This window comes from Eschrichtius robustus, chromosome 7 (genome assembly GCF_028021215.1).
Source record: "Eschrichtius robustus isolate mEscRob2 chromosome 7, mEscRob2.pri, whole genome shotgun sequence".
NCBI lineage: Eukaryota > Metazoa > Chordata > Mammalia > Artiodactyla > Eschrichtiidae > Eschrichtius > Eschrichtius robustus.
The window spans coordinates 100141967-100162159 of NC_090830.1; the positions used below are offsets into that span (position 1 = coordinate 100141967).

Below are 20193 nucleotides of genomic sequence, written 5' to 3' on the forward strand. Positions count from 1 at the left end.
ACACATACGTGTAACCACCACTCTCCCCAAAGGTCACCACTGCCATGACTTTGAATACCACACACTAGTTTTGCCTATTGGATCAAGGATCTGTCTGAGAGTCTAAGAATCTCTGCATCTGGACCAAAATAAAATGCAAGAGAGAAGCAAGTAGTCACAGACTGCAAGAAGATATTATTTCAGAAAGATGCTGATGTGTCTGCGGAAGATGTTTTGACTGGTTGCATGGTTGTCTGAAGTCAACCTGCAGGGTCTCCAGAGACCGTAGGAAACAGAAGGTGTTTTATGATATAAATAGCAGGGAAAGGGCCTTTCTTCCTATTGTCCAGGAGGTATGTACGGTTGGAAGTGAGATGTGAGACGCAGGAGCAGAGGGAAGAGGGGAGGGGGACAAGGGAGTTTGGACCTCCTTTCTATAGGTATAAGAACACCTATAAAATAAAGATAATTACCAAACAAGTATGTTTAGTCTACTACTAGTCTAACAAGCTAGACCAAGTTACTGACGCATCATCTCATTTGATTTTCCGATTGCTCTGAAGACAGCATATCTTATCTGCCTGTAGACAGATAAGGATATTAAGTCTCAAAGCAAAGTATAGTGCACAAAGTTAAATAGTTAGTAGGCGACGCAAAGCTGTTCCTCTTTACAGCCTGTATGCAGGGCTGGATACCAAAAACAAAAAGGAAAATGTTCACAGAAAAGAAGCCATTGTAATTGGATACAGAATACATTGTATTGTCTCTGTCCATGAATCATTATAAGAAAAGAACCAAGTAATTCAAATTCCAGCAAGTCTTTCTTCTGAATTACCAAAACGTTGAATGGTTCTGTTACATGTAAACTAGGCCTACTCATCTTTCTGTACCTCAAAGGAGAAATTTCAAAAGAAATCCTTAAATTTCACAAGGTGTAAATTTCTGACATGTTAACTTGTTTTATCCACTTTGAATGCTTTCTCACTGCAAGGGTGGAAATCCAAAGAACATGATGTCCCTCAGAGAAAGTCACAGATACAGAAGGCAAATTACCACCAAAAATTATTGAGGAACCTATGATAATGTCACCTTCAAACGATACACCACACCTGCATGAATATCTAATTCTATCATAAGTACATTCAAAAAGCGGGGGCCAAAATGAGAACACTCTTCAAAAAGGGAAGCTTCTAATCTGCTACTTGAGAGGGAGAGGAAATAAAATATCTAAAAAAAGTTGTTATAAGACTATGTGATAAGGCCTTCTTGCATCCTCACTGATAAATACAAAATAATATGTCAATGTCAATAACTATGATTGTCAGACATGATGAAATGTCTTCACATTTAATCCTGTAAGAACCTTGCAAGCAGGGAAAGGTTAGGATCACCAATTTATCAAATGCAGACATTGGGCCCAAACAGGTTATATAACTTGTCCAAGGTCAGAGAATTGTCCAAGGTCAAAAACTTGTCCAAGATTTCAACGCGAGGAAGTAGGAAAAGGTCCCAAATCAAGTGTGTCGAATGCCAAAAACACAGGACAGTTCTGGCTTAAACATGACAGCAACCAAATCTGCTTTTCAATTCCAAATCATTTAGTGATTCTTTCACTATTCTCCAGTTTCCAATTGTTTTTGATATGTCCTGAGCAAAGGATATCAACATGCCTTCCTTCTGTGAGATGGGGAGAAGTTTCTTGTTAGCCAGTGGCTTGAGGACAGGAAATAAAAATAGGTCTGGATGGACTCTTTTTATGGATTAGATAACTGCTAAAGCAGCTGAGAGCTCTCTGGTGATTGTCTTTATACCAGCTCTAGCACAGGGAAAGCACAGTAAAAGCTGCAGGCTTGATTTTACAGTGGACACATGCTGTGAACATACCATGTGAATTCTTTCTGGGACTAGTGAGTAAGAGAGTTAACTATGCTCACCTTGCACAGTAAAGCAGGAAAAAAAGTATCCAAATTACACTTAGATGGCCGTGGCTTTAAACTTTCAATTAAGACTAAGTATAGTAAGGCAAGAATCTTTGTAGACATTAACCCAGTGACATTCAGAAGAATATTGGGGGGAGTGGGGACAGAGTAAGGTACCCTTCCCTTATTCACAATAATGCTGGTATAGCAATACCCAAACTCCTGTGTTTTTACTACTGCTGACTTCCTCCCAAGAAAAACTACACTGAAGTAGGAGAAGATTCAAAGTAAAAAGGAATGAGCCTCAGAAGCAATGCTGAGGAAGGAAAAGACTCAAGTTCACAACATTCTCTAAAGCATGGCAAACTCCTACTCTACAAGCTTGTATTTGCAGGAGGGCCAGTCCTTTCAAGGCTTATGACTCCCTCTTAGGTCAGGGAGGGCAGTGGTTCATCTTGCTAGGTGGCTCATAGACATAAGACACAGAAAGGGCAGCAGGCATGCTTCATTTCTTGGCAGCCCTGTCCCAAACTGAATTATTATAATTCAGTTGCTACTTCTCAGGGGGAAAACGGTGTGTAATTATACTTGAATACTATAGTGAGACCAATAACAGCACGTGATCAACTTAATTATATTTTCCTATTTTTATTAAATTTCCTATTAAAATTATACTTTATAAGAATAGGAAAAACCACTGAAAGTGTCCTCATTCTCATTCATAAACAGAGTGCTATGCAAATTAAATCTTACTTTAAAAGAGTTCAAAATCCAAAGTACAAAGTTAGGGCTTTCTTCCTCTAATATTTAACTCTCAGTAAACACAGTTTAATAGAACCTTTTCTTTCTTTCTTGGCTTGGCTTGGAGAAGAACCTTTACTGTCTTAAGACTACAGTTGCGGGACCTCCCTCGTGGCACAGTGGTTAAGAATCCGCCTGCCAATGCAGGGGACACGGGTTCGAGCCCTGGTCCGGAAGGATCCCACATGCTGCGGAGCAACTAGGCCCGTGCGCCACAACTACTGACACTGCACTCTAGAGCCCGTGAGCCACAATTACTGAGCACGCGTGCCACAACTACTGAGCCCGCGCGCCTAGAGCCCGTGCTCCGCAACAAGAGAAGCCACTGCAGTGAGAAGCCCGCGCACCACAACGAAGAGCAGCCCCCGCTCGCCACAACTAGAGAAAGCCCGCGTGCAGCAACGAAGAACCAATGCAGCCAAAAATAAATAAATAAATAAATTTATATTAAAAAGTCATAGATGATAATTAAAAAAACAAAAGAAGAAGAAGAAGACAACTACAGTTGCAAATCCCCAGGCATCCTGTCTAGTTTATGGCGACTGAAAGTCGCAGTCGCCTGCTGGAGATACTGCAAGGTTTCCTTCTGCTAGCAGCTGGGACCAGTGTTCTTCACCAGGGAGAACACGTTCAACCACACTCCAGGGAAGTCTTATTCTCCCCTTCGCTACAGTACATTCTTACTGTACAGCTCCTTGAGGGCACAAGCCACACTTGACCAGTGTTCCGTAAGATGTTACAGAAAAAACCCGAGCGAACTTTTTGGCCAGCCCAGTATAATGCTCTCAGTACCTAGACAAACACTGGTGAGCACCCAACAAAACCCTATCATGTTTCTCTGTTACCAATTATATCAAATCAAGCCCTCAGTTCAGCCACCCTTACTTTTCTCACTTAGTCATTATTATCAAAACTGGATTACTACACACCCTCGAAAGATTTAGTCATTGCTAAATGTTTGCCCCTGCAATTCCCTATAATGTCCTTCGCCTACCCTGCTCCCACACTGTTAGCCCATGTCTGTCACGGGGCTTAGTAAGAACAATGGAAATAAGCTTATTTGCAATAATGAAGGAATTGTCCACATGCTCTTTTTTGACTTAAGAACTTTTTTCTCAAAATATTATATGCACACCAATAAATTCTGGATTGGTAATTACGTCCACATAGTATTTTATTATAATTTACCTTCCAGTAAAACCATCTTTACACAGTCTTACGTCACTGTCAAAAAAAGTTTCAAGTAAAATAGGATCAAAAACTATAACGCCTTTTAAAAAATTATCTAAACCACATGTCATCTATCATTGTCCAAGCAGTCTCCCGCTGAAACAGTCACACTATCTCCCTAACTAGTCAGAAAGTCTCATAAATATAAGTTATGCCATATCCCAAACATACAGTATATACAGGTCAGCAATGTAAGAACTACTTTAAAAATGAATCCAAATGCCTTGCCTTTTGATTCTGGATTCTTCTCAGATACTGAGAATAAATATTTCATGGAAATTAAAGGAACTCACAACAATGAGAATTTTCTAATTTCCTTTTTAAATACTTTGAAGTAACATTAGAGCTTCAAAAGAAAATTCAGCATGAATTGTCAAACCAAGCTACCATAATAAACTTTGCAAGTCACAAAAACTGTCTTTTGTGTTCCTAAAAAAGGCAAAATTTAGCTGGCTAATAAGAATATAAGATGAACTAAAAAGAAATCCCAAATGTACTCCAATATAGAAACAGATTAAAACATTAAATCCAGTTCCAAGGGAGATTATGAGAAACGTTTTTTTAACTGAGAATCAACTAATTTACTAAAATTGAATTTGCAGAAGACATATCACAGTGTCAGTTCACCCACTCCTATTTCTGGGGGGATTCTACCACACCCAGGCTCAGCTACTTTTCAACTGCCATCTTCTGTATCACCTGATACAAGTCCCCACACACAGCCATAGCTGACTGGACCTGGAGAAACATCTGACCAAAATGCAGCCATTCATAGGCGGGCCAGGAGCCTTCGACTTGCGTTTATTGGCTAAAAAGTTGGGGCCAGCCAATCAAGATTCTCTGCCTCAAAAACTGGAATTAAGAAACTCTAAAGGAAATTGCCAGTTAGATATTGGGGTAAAAGGTCAAGAGGCACACTCAGGGTCAGGGTAAGTGTCATGAGCCAAGTCTGCCATAGAAAGTGAGAGCTGAACCTGAACCACTTCCTAATCTGGGATTCTCAGGAGAGCTACATGCTGATCTCCACCTTCACCCCTCTACCTTTTCTTGAGTGAAACTAACCTGGTTTTTGCAACCTAAAAATTACTGAAAGACAGAGCCTATGAAAGTAACCTAAATTAAATTTTTATGTGAAGACCTACTATTGACATGCTTAACTAGAATTAAAGCACCCATTTTTAGACTAATTTAGGAAGTGAACAGTTCATATCACTTAGTAAGAAATCTGAGGTCAAATTTTTTTCAACATCCTCTTTCTTCTAGACTTCAGGTTTCTCACCTATAAAATAAGGTCAATTTATGAGAAGGTCTATAAATCCTCTCCTATGGTTTATAATAGTACAGGCAGCCTCTGGCATATCAACACATCCCTTTCAGACCAAGGAGGATTCTACTTCTGGGCACAGTTTCTGAGCAGTGGTGGAAAACATTCTGTATTACCTGGGCTGTCACATGATGAATTTTCATCTATTAAATTCATAATTGGAACTACAAATTTTCCTGTAAAGACTCTTAAAATGTGTCACTTCCCAGGCTATCCCATTTGTACACAGAATATTAGAATTTTACATATTGTTTCCAATTGCTCTATTTTTCATTTAAAATATAAAATGATACTACAATGCCCTACCTCTCCCTTAAAGAAAGTAAGAAGCAGAGAGTGTTATTTGATTGGTCATTAGAGGAAATACTTAGATCAGATGGTGCTACCACCTTAACCGTAATATTTTCAATACTCTACTTGGGTGGAGTGGGGCTTGGAGGAGGAATGGTAACAGAACAAGACATTGGAAATCCAAATACCCATTTTAAATATTCTTGTCACTCAGTTTTGAACAAATTAGAAGAGCATTAATCTCAGAGTCTGAAACTATAAGTATTCAAAGAATGAAATTGCTGGAAAAGTATTTTTTTAATAATGTCAGGAAAAATTGTCCAAGACTTTGAAATGGACAAAAGAGAGTCCTAGGTGTCTGTCTGTCCCTTCAGTGAGTGCCTGACATCACCCAGAGGGCCTTCTGGGGATCTTCTGAGTCAATAGGGCTACGCACCTTTGACCGACTATTATTTTACAACTCTATAAAACAGACAGTAGTTCCAAATAATTCTTATCCATAGGAATGCAAATAAAATTTGATCTGCCTGGAAGGAAAGATAATCCAAACGTTACGTTTTATTGCTCTTTTTAAATCAATTTTGTTATCTATTAATAAATTCATTATAGCATTCCTTTTTTTCCATTTCTTCAAATTCTCCTTTAATTCCCTAAGTTGAACAAAAACTATGATATACGTTCATTTTATACCTACAGGCAATACTTTTTAACTTTTTGAAAATTACTCTTTAGCAATGATGATCCATTTTAAAAATCGCTCTGTTACAAACACCTAGAAAAGAGTTTCTATCACTCACAGCAACTGGTCACAGTATAACCTATCAGGCTATGAATGACTGGTCTGTGCTATTTGGGAGCCAGATCTTTGCAATTCAGTGGCAAACAAATGGCAGTGACATCACAGCAATTTCACCAGTAAAGCAAGTTACATTCTTGGCCTTTTATGTACATCAGTGGGTAGCAAGCCTTGAAGCCCAATGCCGTAGATGTATATCATGCATCCACTTCTTAATGGATACAACGTAAATAAAATCCAAGTAAATCCACATAGAAAACAGTGGTGTGCGTGTGTGTGTGTGTGTGTGTGTGTGAGAGAGAAAAGCACAACTAAAAATACAGTCAGATCTTTTTTTTTTTTCCCACGGGTTTTTAAAAGTAATTTATTTTTTTTTTCCACACACACATACTGTATTTTATTTTTACAAGATATAGATAAACTGACACCAAGCACTGTACATGGATGACCACAACAAAAGCAACAATGATTGCAATTACCAAACATGAAACACACTCATACTATGTCATAATATTGACATTCAGTCCAGTAATCCTCCACTGTAACAGATCCTTTACTTTGCAGTGCAAAATTGATTTGTATATTCTTTGCCTCTGAGTCCTTGTGGGATTTTTTTTTTTTTAATTCAGACAGAAAGTCACAAAAATTATACTCATCCTCATCAGTTCACTCAGTCCCATGTAATTGATTTTTTTTTCCATCTTGATCTTTTGTTAGCACTTCTATGAGTTCATCAGTTTTTCATTAGAGTTCTGAAAATGCTTATTCATTCAGTTCAGCAGTACAGTCAGTTACCAGAAACCTGTACTTGTCAGAGTCTTTTCCATGAATTTCTTGAAGATGAAAGTCTTTCATAGGAACATATTTGCAAAAGCATCAGAGTACACCCAGAACTGTCTGTAAATGACAAAAGACTTAAAAATGACCACAGTTAAAGATTTGATGAAAGTTCATAATAATGCAGTAGACAAGAAAATTAGTTATTTCTGCGATATACATTTTAAAGTAATAACTAGGATTATTACTTATAACATTATACCAGAACATATAAGATTTTTAGAAATTTCATGTAATGTCTGAAACATTTATATTAATATATTTCCATACATATTTCCATACAAATACAAATATAAGATTTTTAGAAATTTCATGTAATGTCTGAAACATGTATATTAACGTATTTCCATACAAATAACCCAATGAAAGTTTAGTATTAGTTGTTTTGTTTGTTTGTTGTTTTATACCACAGGTTCTTATTAGGCATCAATTTTATACACATCAGTGTATACATGGTCAATCCCAATCGCCCAATTCAGCACACCACCATCCCCACCCCACCGCAGTTTTCCCCCCTTGGTGTCCATATGTCCATTCTCTTCATCTGTGTCTCAACTTCTGCCCTGCAAACCAGCTCATCTGTACCATTTTTCTAGGTTCCACATACATGCATTAATATACGATATTTGTTTTTCTCTTTCTGACTTACTTCACTCTGTATGACAGTCTCTAGATCCATCCACTTCTCAACAAATGGCTCAATTTCGTTCCTTTTTATGGCTGAGTAATATTCCATTGTATATATGTACCACTTCTTCTTTATCCATTCGTCTGTTGATGGGCATTTAGGTTGCTTCCATGACTTGGCTATTGTAAATAGTGCTGCAATGAACATTCGGGTGCATGTGTCTTTTTGAATTACGGTTTTCTCTGGGTATATGCCCAGTAGTGCGATTGCTGGGTCATATGGTAATTCTATTTTTTGTTTTTTAAGGAACCTCCATATTGTTCTCCATAGTGGCTGTATCAATTTACATTCCCACCAAGAGTGCAAGAGGGTTCCCTTTTCTCCACACCCTCTCCAGCATTTGTTGTTTGTAGATTTTCTGATGATGCCCATTCTAACCGGAGTGAGGTGATACCTCATTGTAGTTTTGATTTGCATTTCTCTAATAATTAGTGATGTTGAGCATCTTTTCATGTGCTTCGTGGCCGTCTGTATGTCTTCTTTGGAGAAATGTCTATTTAGGTCTCCTGCCCATTTTTGGATTGAGGTGTTTGTTTCTTTAATATTGAGCTGAATGAGCTGTTTATATATTTTGGAGATTAATCCTTTGTCCGTTGATTCGTTTGCAAATATTTTCTCCCATTCTGAGGGTTGTCTTTTCGTCTTGTTTATGGTTTCCTTTGCTGTACAAAAGCTTTGAAGTTTCATTAGGTCCCATTTGTTTATTTTTGTTTTTATTTCCATTACTCTAGGAGGTGGATCAAAAAAGATCTTGCTGTGATTTATGTCAAAGAGTGTTCTTCCTAGGTTTTCCTCTAAGAGTTTTACAGTGTCCAGTCTTATATTTAGGTCTCTAATCCATTTTCAGTTTATTTTTGTGTATGGTGCTAAGGAGTATTCTAATTTCATTCTTTTCCATGTAGCTGTCCAGTTTTCCCAGCACCACTTATTGAAGAGACTTTTTTTTCTCGATTGTATATCTTTGCCTCCTTTGCCATAGATTAGTTGACCATAGGTGCGTGGGTTAATCTCTGGGCTTTCTATCTTGTTCCATTGATCTATGTTTCTGTTTTTGTGCCAGTACCATATTGTCTTGATTACTGTAGCTTTGTAGTATAGTCTGAAGTCAGGGAGTCTGATTCTTCCAGCTCCATTTTTTTCCCTCAAGACGGCTTTGGCTATTCGGGGTCTTTTGTGTCTCCATACAAATTTTAATATGATTTGTTCTAGCTCCGTAAAAAATGCCATTGGTAATTTGATAGGGATTGCATTGAATCTGTAGATTGCTTTGGGTAGTATACTCATTTTCACAATGTTGATTCTTCCAATCCAAGAACATGGTATATCTCTCCATCTGTTGGTATCATCCTTAATTTCTTTCATCAGTGTCTTCTAGTTTTCTGCATACAGGTCTTTTGTCTCCCTAGGGAGGTTTATTCCTAGGTATTTTATTCTTTTTGTTGCAATGGTAAATGGGAGTGTTTCCATAATTTCTCTTTCAGATTTTTCATCATTAGTGTATAGGAATGCAAGAGATTTCTGTGCATTAATTTTGTATCCTGCAACTTTACCATATTCATTCATTAGCTCTAGCAGTTTTCTGGTGGCAGTTTTAGGATTCTCTATGTATAGTATCATGTCATCCGCAAACAGTGACAGTTTTACTTCTTCTTTTCCAATTTGTATTCCTTTTATTTCTTTTTCTTCTCTGATTGCCGTGGCTAGGACTTCCAGAACTATGTTGAATAATAGTGGTGAGAGTGGACATCCTTGTCTCGTTCCTGATCTTAGAGGAAATGCTTTCAGTTTTTCACCATTGAGAATGATGTTTGCTGTGGGTTTGTCATATATGGCCTTTATTACGTTGAGGTAGGTTCCCTCTGTGCCCACTTTCTGGAGAGTTTTTATCAGAAATGGGTGTTGAATTTTGTCAAAAGCTTTTTCTGCATCTATTGAGATGATCATATGGTTTTTATTCTTCAGTTTGTTAATATGGTGTATCACATTGCTTGATTTGCGTATATTGAAGAATCCTTGCATCCCTGGGATAAATCCCACTTGATCGTGGTGTATGATCCTTTTAATGTGTTGTTGGATTCTGTTTGCTAGTATTTTGTTGAGGATTTTTGCATCTATATTCATCCATGATATTGGTCTGTAATTTTCTTTTTTTGTAGTATGTTTGTCTGGTTTTGGTATCAGGGTGATGCTGGCCTCATAGAATGAGTTTGGGAGTGTTCCTTCCTCTCCAATTTTTTGGAAGAGTTTGAGAAGGATAGGTGTTAGCTCTTCTCTAAATGTTTGATAGAATTCACCTGTGAAGCCATCTGGTCCTGGACTTTTGTTTGTTGGAAGAATTTCAATCACAGTTTCAATTTCATTACTTGTGATTGGTCTGTTCATATTTTCTGTTTCTTCCTGGTTTAGTCTTGGAAGGTTATACTTTTCTAAAAATTTGTCCATTTCTTCCAGGTTGTCCATTTTATTGGCATAAAGTTGCTTGTAGTAGTCTCTTAGGATGCTTTGTATTTCTGCAGTGTCTGTTGTAACTTCTCCTTTTTCATTTCTGATTTTATTGATTTGAGCCCTCTCCCTCTTTTTCTTGATGAGTCTGGCTAATGGCTTATCAATTTTGTTTATCTTCTCAAAGAACCAGCTTTTACTTTTATTGATCTTTGCTATTGTTTTCTTTGTTTCTATTTCATTTATTTCTGCTCTGATCTTTATGATTTCTTTCCTTCTGCTAACTTTGGGTTTTGTTTGTTCTTCTTTCTCTAGTTCCTTTAGGTGTACGGTTAGATTGTTTACTTGAGATTTTTCTTGTTTCTTTAGGTAGGCTTGTATAGCTATAATCTTCCCTCTTAGAACTGCTTTTGCTGCATCCCATAGGTTTTGGGTCGTCGTGTTTTCATTGTCATTTTTCTCTAGGTATTTTTTTATTTCCTCTTTGATTTCTTCGGTGATCTCTTGGTTATTTAGTAACGTGTTGTTTAGCTTCCATGTGTTTGTCTTTTTTACGTTTTTTTCCCTGTAATTCATTTCTAATCTCATAGCGTTGTGGTCAGAAAAGATGCTTGATATGATTTCAATTTTCTTAAATTTACTGAGGCTTGATTTGTGACCCAAGATGTGATCTATCCTGGAGAATGTTCCGTGCGCACTTGAGAAGAACGTGTAATCTGCTGTTTTTGGATGGAATGTCCTATATATATATCAATTAAATCTATCTGGTCTATTGTGTCATTTAAAGCTTCTGTTTCCTTATTTATTTTCATTTTGGATGATCTGTCCATTGGGGTAAGTGAGGTGTTAAAGTCCCCCACTATGATTGTGTTAATGTCAATTTCCTCTTTTATAGCTGTTAGCAGTTGCCTTATGTATTGAGGTGCTCCTATGTTGGGTGCATATATATTTATAATTGTTATATCTTCTCCTTGGATTGATCCCTGGATCATTATGTAGTGTCCTTCCTTGTCTCTTGTAACATTCTTTACTTTAAAGTCTATTTTATCCGATATGAGTATAGCTACTCCAGCTTTCTTTTGATTTCCATTTGCATGGAATATCTTTTTCCATCCCCTCACTTTCAGTCTGTATGTGTCCCTAGGTCTGAAGTGGGTCTCTTGTAGACAGCATATATATGGGTCTTGTTTTTGTATCCATTCAGCCAGTCTATGTCTTTTGGTTGGGGCATTTAATCCATTCACGTTTAAGGTAATTATCGATATGTATGTTCCTATGACCATTTTCTTAATTGTTTTGGGTTTGTTTTTGTAGGTCCTTTTCTTCTCTTGTGTTTCCCACTTAGAGAAGTTCCTTTAGCATTTGTTGTAGAGCTGGTTTGGTGGTGCTGAATTCTCTTAGCTTTTGCTTGTCTGTAAAGCTTTTGATTTCTCCATCAAATCTAAATGAGATCCTTGCCGGGTAGAGTAATCTTGGTTGTAGGTTCTTCCCTTTCATCACTTTAAGTATATCATGCCACTCCCTTCTGGCTTGCAGAGTTTCTGCTGAGAAATCAGCTGTTAACCTTATGGGAGTTCCCTTGTATGTTATTTGTCATTTTTCCCTTGCTGCTTTCAATAATTTTTCTTTGTCTTTAATTTTTGCCACTTTGATTACTATGTGTCTGCGCGTGTTTCTCCTTGGGTTTATCCTGTATGGGACTCTCTGCGCTTCCTGGACTTGGGTGGCTATTTCCTTTCCCATGTTAGGGACGTTTTCGACTATAATCTCTTCAAATATTTTCTCTGGTCCTTTCTCTCTCTCTTCTCCTTCTGGGACCCCTATAATGCGAATGTTGTTGCGTTTAATGTTGTCCCAGAGGTCTCTTAGGCTGTCTTCATTTCTTTTCATTCTTTTTTCTTTAGTCTGTTCCGCAGCAGTGAATTCCACCATTCTGTCTTCCAGGTCACTTATCCGTTCTTCTGCCTCAGTTATTCTGCTATTGATTCCTTCTAGTGTAGTTTTCATTTCAGTTATTGTATTGGTCATCTCTGTTTGTTTGTTCTTTAATTCTTCTAGGTCTTTGTTAATCACTTCTTGCATCTTCTCAATCTTTGCCTCCATTCTTATTCCGAGGTCCTGGATCATCTTCACTATCATTATTCTGAATTCTTTTTCTGGAAGGTTGCCTATCTCCACTTCATTTAGTTGTTTTTCTGGGGTTTTTTCTTGTTCCTTCATCTGGTACATAGCCCTCTGCCTTTTCATCTTGTCTATCTTTCTGTAACTGTGGTTTTTGGTCCACAGGCTGCAGGATTGTAGTTTTTCTTGCTTCTGTTGTCTGCCCTCTGGTGGTTGAGGCTATCTAAGAGGCTTGATGGGAGGCTCTGGTGGTGGGTAGAGCTGACTGTTGCTGTGGCGGTCAGAGCTCAGTAAAACTTTAATCCACTTGACTGTTGATGGGTGGGGCTGGGTTCCCTCCCTGTTGGTTGTTTTGCCTGAGGCAACCCAACACTGGAGCCTACCTGGGCTCTTTGGTGGGGTTAATGGCAGACTCTGGGAGGGCTCACGCCAAGGAGCACTTCCCAGAACCTCCGCTGCCAGTGTCCTTGTCCCCACGGTGAAACAGAGCCACCCCCCACCTCTGCAGGAGACCCCCCAACACCAGCAGGTAGGTCTGGTTCAGTCTCCCCCAGGGTCACTGCTCCTTCCCCTGGGTCCCGATGCGCACACTACTTTGTGTGTGCCCTCCAAGAGTGGGGTCTCTGTTTCCCCCAGTCCTGTTGAAGTCCTGCAATCAATTCCCACTAGGCTTCAAAGTCTGATTCTCTAGGAATTCCTCCTCCTGTTGCCGGACCCCCAGGTTGGGAAGCCTGACGTGGGGCTCAGAACCTTCACTCCAGTGGGTGGACTTCTGTGGTATAAGTGTTCGCCAGTCTGTGAGTCACCCACCCAGCAGTTATGGGATTTGATTGTACTCTGATTGCGCCCCTCCTACCGTCTCACTGTGGCTTCTCCTCTGTCCTTGGACGTGGGGTATCCTCCTTGGTGAAGTCCAGGGTCTTCCTGTCAATGATTGTCCAGCAGCCAGTTGTGATTCTGGTGCTCTCGCAACAGGGAGTGAGAGCACGTCCTTCTACTCCGCCATCTTAAAAGTAATTCATTTTTATAATGGCACAGTCAGATCTTGATACTGAGCTGCATGAGCTATTTGTATATTTTGGAGATTAATCCCTTGTCAGTTGCTTTGTCTGCAAATATTTTCTCCCATTCTGAGGGTTGTCTTTTCGTATTGTTTATGGTTTCCTTTGCTGTGCAAAAGCTTTTAAATTTAATTAGGTCCCATTTGTTTATTTTTGCTTTTATTTTCATTACTCTAGGAGGTGGGTCAAAAAAGATCTTGCTGTGGTTTATGTCAAAGAGTGTTCTTCCTATGTTTTCCTCTAAGTTTTACAGTGTCCAGTCTTACATTTAGGTCTTTAATCCATTTTGAGTTTATTTTTGTGTATGGTGTTATGGAGTGTTCTAATTTCATTCTTTTACATGTTGCTGTGTCATACAGAGTGAAGTAAGTCAGAAAGAGAAAAACAAATATTGTATAGTAACGCATATATGTAGAATCTAGAAAAATGGTACAGATGAACTTATCTGCAAAGCAGAAATAGAGACACAGACGTAGAAAACAAACGTATGGACACCAAGGGGGGAAAAGGGGGGGTTGGGATGAAGTGGGAGATTGGGATTGACATATATACAGTACTATGTATAAAATAGATAACTAACGAGAACCTGCTGTATAGCATGGGGAACTCTGCTTGGTGCTGTGTGGTGACCTAAATGGAAAGGAAATCCAGAAAGGAGGGGATATGTGTGTATATATAGCTGATTCACTTTGCTGTACAGCATAAATTAACACAACATTATGAAGCAACTATACCCCAATTAAAAAAAAAATACAGTCAGATCCATGCAACAAAGACAAGTGGGACACGTTACCTACCAAGTTAAGCAATCCCATTTATTCAGAAAAAAAGAATAATCTTGGTTGCAATCTGTTGCTCTTATCCTGTTGCTTTTGTCCTTAAATGTTCTGAGCTAAATAGCTACACATGTAAATTAGCAAAGCAAGGCACATATATGCAGGCAATTAAAAAAAAAATTCTTGGAACCTTTAAACTCCTCAAAATAGGGGGCTTAAATTAAGGTTCTCTACTCATCACTTGATATGAATGCTTTAAAGGAAAAAGTACAGACATTAGCAGAAAACAGGGCCAAATGATTCTACTTTACAGAAACAGTGAGTAGAAGTAATTGTATCATTCATTTTTCTAAATGTTATTTTAAAAAACCCATCAGGGCTTCCCTGGTGGCGCAGTGGTTGAGAATCCACCTGCCAATGCAGGGGACATGGGTTCGAGCCCTGGTCTGGGAAGATCCCACATGCCACGGAGCAACTAGGCCCGTGAGCCACAACTACTGAGCCTGCGCGTCTGGAGCCTGTGCTCCGCAACAAGAGAGGCCGCGACAGTGATAGGCCCGCGCACCACGATGAAGAGTGGCCCCCGGTTGCCGCAACTGGAGAAAGCCCTTGCACAGAAAGGAAGACACAACACAGCCAAAAAAAAAAAAAAAAAACCTATCAAATGAAAATCAATAGGAGTTTCTTGACATAAGTAAATTTGATGCATGAAAATATATTTCCACTAATGATTTATGCAGCTGAAATCACTTGCAAGTCACAAGTCTCTAAGACTTAAAATAAGTCATTGTAATTTATAAAATGTGACAACTATGCAGGAAACCATTTAAAGTTTCAAGCACATGTAAAACTACTACTGTTGAAACCACATCCTTAGGTTTGGAGAACTCCAAGTTTCATGCCACTCCCAGATCTGTGCAGGGACCCCCTTAATGCATAACGTCTTTTTCTCTTCCTCTTCAAGGACTACTCTTTTCTTTCAGAGCCTCATCCACCCGGCTCCCCACTCCACTGAAGTCAGTCAGATTCCACTTTTTAAAAACCCTTCTTTGGGGACTTCCCTGGCACTCTAGTGGTTAGGTCTGCAGCGGGGCACAGGTTTGATCTTTGGTTGGGGAACTAAGATCCCACATACCACGGGGGCCAATAAATAAATAAATAAATAAATAAATAAATAAATACAAAAACCCTTCTTTGGCAGCAATTACCTTTGCTGCTTTGCTCCAGAATTTCTCAGAACCTCAAATATGCTAATGAGCACTCAGAATCTCCAAGAAAGGTCTGCAGTAACACACTTCTCTCACTTCTCAGAACTCCAAGGACTAGATCTCGGAAATTAACATCCTAGGGAAAATGATGCACTCGGCTTGGCTCTTGAATTTCCTCCACTGGGTTTATTCCTCAGCCAAGAGTTAAGTGTCCATCCAGGCCAGCCACATGCAAAGACAAAGGGGGCCTCACCGCCTAAATGTCATCTGAGGACGTGAAGAACTGCCCAAGAATCATTCATCCACTCACTCGCTGCCCTGATGTTTTAAGTTTGCATCATTAAAGTAGTAACAACCATGGGCTACAAAGCATTGCCTGCCTTAGGAGACCTGGTTAAAACAAAAATCTTTAAATGGCTCATTTATCAAACAATAAAGTGGAGACTTAACTGCCCAGATGAAAGAAAAGTGACTTTCTAGGCTCATTTTTTGTTTTCTCTTTTAGTAAGTGAAGATCTTCCTGAAATACGTTACATTTTTTTCTTACTTTCCCCGTTTGCAAAAGTAACAGATGTTCCCTGAATGATATCAGAAAATAAAGATACTCACAGACAAGAAAAATTACCAGTAACCTTAGCCGTCAGTCAGAATCACTTACCATTTTGAAATATTTCTTTCCAGCCCTTCTTTAGAACACCAGAAGGAAGAGGATATCTGTTTGCTCCTCTGGTGTATATACAGTTTAAGTAAATACTTTTTTCCTTCCTGTATAAATTTTGTGTATTTTTGGCATAATTTTGTGTATTTTGTATACTTTTTATACACACTTTTGTGTACTTCTTGTTTTATAAATTCATTCATTTTACAAATTTAGGACTATACACACTGTTTTATAATCATTTATCATGTCACAACATGTGGACATGTTTCCAGGCTATTAAACTATTAAATATTCTTCTGCATTTTGCCCTCTGCCCCCTCCTCTATTTTGAGATGGTTGACTCACTGTTTTGTGGAGAATTATGATTCCCCCCACCCCAACTTCTAATAATATTTTTTTATAAGAGTTACCCAGATTCACTGTAAAATTTTGGAAAATGCCGTTGGGTTTTACCAACTTGAGGATATATATACATACTACTTTGTAACTTGTTTTCACTCACATTATATCCTAAACATTTTCCTACCTCCTCAAATACACTTCTGGGGCTATTTACTGATTTTTTTTTAAAAAACAAGAAGAGTACTCAGAAGCCAGCTTCACATGATTGTCATGAGTCAAAGGTCATCAATAAGAACATCAATTATTGTAATACACTATAGTGTATTGTAATACACTATATGTACATAAATCAAGATATCAGGAGATGCCCTAAGTCTGTTCTGTTTTATTGGTTTGTTTGTTTGTTTTTTAAGAGCTCTCCAATATCAAGCTTTTTAATCAGTGGTCTCTCCTCCATGAAAGTAAAAGGGACATACAATGGCTCTCAATCAGTTTAAGTGTCTGCCAAGTGAGTTATTGTTTCAAACAGATTTTTCCCAAGTCATGTTCCTACTCTAATAATAATAATAATAATAATAGTGAGGAAGAAGAGGCAGATGAGGATGAGAAGAATTATTTTCCTGTTACTATAACTTGGGTGATTTCAAAACAACTTCTACTATTTCTGAATCACTAATGAAAGGTGTATGTCAACAGTTTCAATGAACTCTTTCCACAGTCAGTAAGAAATGCATATCCCTCAACACCTCCAAATTTGTGTAAGAGCATTTAGAGAAAGTTTATTCCAGCATCTGCAAATTCTCTCCCAGCATTCATCAGAAGACATTTGTGCATTGGTCATAGTTTCCTCAAGTGCTGTGACTTAACTGATCAACCAACATTTGAGACCCAAGAACTCTGTGACATTAGAGATGCTTTTTTAAAAGATATAATCATCTGATGACCCTCCTGCATAATGAATCAACTTCTTCATTAAATCTGTTCCCAAAAACACATTTTATATTCTAGAGGCATACTCGTAAACGAATGAGACTGATACCATCAGGCAAAGATGCTTACCAGAACTAACCTCTAACCCTGATCCTATACAATGGACAATACAGTTGTATAGTGTCCTAAGTGGATGTAGTCAAGTAATCTTTTGTCTTTTATTGAAGATACAGAAAGAGTCTGGAAACAATCAGCACCACAAACAACAGGCAAAATCTATGCCTAATTCATCCACAGAAATTAAAACTGTATCTGCTACACAACAGGCACTGAACAAATTTTCTGAACAAGTGAATGTTCTCAAACAATAACATTTTTCATTCACCAAAAATTCTTTCCTCTGAGATATGGGGATATATGTATATGTATAGGTGATTCACTTTGTTATAAAGCAGAAACTAACACATCATTGTAAAGCAATTATACTCCAATAAAGATGTTAAAAAAAATATTCTTTCCTCGGGCTTCCCTGGTGGTGCAGTGGTTGAGAGTCTGCCTGCCGGTGCGGGGGACACGGGTTCGGGCCCTGGTCTGGGAGGATCCCGCATGCCGCAGAGCGGCTGGGCCCGTGGGCCACAACTGCTGAGCCTGCGCGTCTGGAGCCTGTGCTCCGCAGCAGGAGAGGCCGTGATAGTGAGAGGCCCGCGCACCGCGATGAGGAGTGGCCCCCGCTTGCCGCAACTGGGGAGAGCCCTCGCACAGAAACGAATACCCAACGCAGCCATAAATAAATAAATAAACAAATACTTTAAAAAAAAAAAATTCTTTCCTCCATGAGAACCATCAGGATTAGTACATATGTGATTATTCAACCTGCCTCTTACACTACTTAAATCTGGGGGAAGCCTGCACAAACACCTGCTAAGGTAACAGTGACAAGTCTCATCAGAAGTGTCCAGTTTTCTCAGCATTATAAAACTACTTAAAAGACCATGAGCAAAATAACTTTTCCAAAATAGCCACAAACTTGTCCTGCAGTTCCATGGTATGCCTTTTCAACTCAATTACATCAACCCTCCAAATGTCGCCCTTTGAAAGGTCAAAATCACTCATTAGAAAACAAACACAGCTCAGTCAAATACATTTGCCTGAAGCAAACTGATAATTCGAAGAAATGCCAACAGGCCCCGCACAAATAGGGGTTGAGTCCAGTCAGCTGCCAATTTTTTTTTGACTTTGAGAAAGTCTTTTCTGCCACCTCTGTGCTTCAGAGTGGGTAGAAAGGGTGTGTGTGTGTGTGTGTGTGTGTTTAAACTATAAGACAGGGATCTGGGTGAGATGCTCTCTCTCATCTGTGATTCTGTATTGAAATGATTTGCATTTACAATTATTCCAATTATTCTAACTATTCCAAATTATGAGCAAGAGTTGAGTTTGATTACTGTTGATTAAAAAATTGCCATGGGAGGCAATGCAGTATAATGATAAGAGATGAGTTTGAAATTAAGAAATGTAAATATGACACCTAGTAGAAGAACATTAGAAATATGTGGGGACATTTTTGGCTGGCACAGTCATTGAGGTCCCTAGTGGAATTTAGTGAGTGGGTTCTAGGGAAGCTAAAAGTCCTGAAATATGTGGGACAGGCCCACACATGAGGTCTTCCCTTAAATAACAACTGTGAGCCATAGGGAAGAATCTGGATTTCAGACCACATGGTTTCTCAGTAGCTGTGACCTTTAATGACCTGCGGTTAAGTCATTTAATTCTGAGCCTCAAGCTCCTTGAAGGTAAAATGGGAATATTATTATCAGCCTCAAAGGGGTTTTTTGGAGAGTAATACATAAAACATCATGGTGTGGGCCTGGAGCAAACTGCCCACATACAAATCCTGGCTCTACTAACTGTGGGCCCTTGTGTGTTCAGCTTAACCTCCTCACTTTCCTTACCCATAAAACTCAGGCAAAAGAAGTGCAGGGTTTTGATGAGTTGTGGCTCAGTGCATTTAGCTGTTGTTATTATTAGTGCAGGGCTAATTATTAACAGGTGCTCAGTGGGTACTCTGACCCCATGGCCACTCAAGACCACATTACAGAACCTAGATACACACTTTCAAAAGCTTAGTAACTACATCCATCTCAGATCACCACTGACAAGAACAATCAGTAAAAAGAAGTAGGGCCTGTTCTTTAATGATATTAACTGACATTTTAGCAAATTGTCTTGCAAAACAAATCTATACGCTAGTGTGCGTGTGGTTTTTTTCTAAAGACATACTAATAGCATTGAGTAATGAGGCACAGCACACCCAGAAGCGTCCAGGTTCCACACGCCTGGTTAAATACTGAAAAATCTAAACATAATCATAAACATAAAGTCTAAACATAAACATAAACAAAAACAAAAAGCCAGTATCAGTTTCTTGAAACTCCTCTCACCCTGCTAATAAGATTTAACTTTGGAAAGATGGTGAAAAATAACAAACATCATTTGCAGAAATGCACTGACATTAGTCGGAAGTTTAAACCCCCAGCCCACCCGATAGGTTAACACGTGTGAAGCTGGCAGAAAAACGCCTCATGAACTGGTGACACAAGTGCAGGTGAACTACAGAGCAGCGGCACAGCCCTTTGGATACAGTAAACTGCAGGTCCCTCGGAAGCTCAAGACTGTCCATTAACAGACACTCATACGTTCCCCATATTCCAGTACCACGAGGTTTCTCATCAGGGAAGTGAATGGCCTCCACACTCACCATGCTTAGCTTGCAGTTCTTAAATTTTAATG

At 38.8% G+C, this 20193-nt stretch overlaps 1 protein-coding gene across 12 annotated transcripts in view; it reads right to left on the bottom strand.

Moving 5' to 3' along the window:
* The window catches only part of SGMS1 (sphingomyelin synthase 1), a 302362-nt gene that overhangs the window by 153826 nt on the left and 128343 nt on the right, over positions 1 to 20193 (bottom strand). The gene's annotated exons all lie outside the window — the stretch shown is intronic.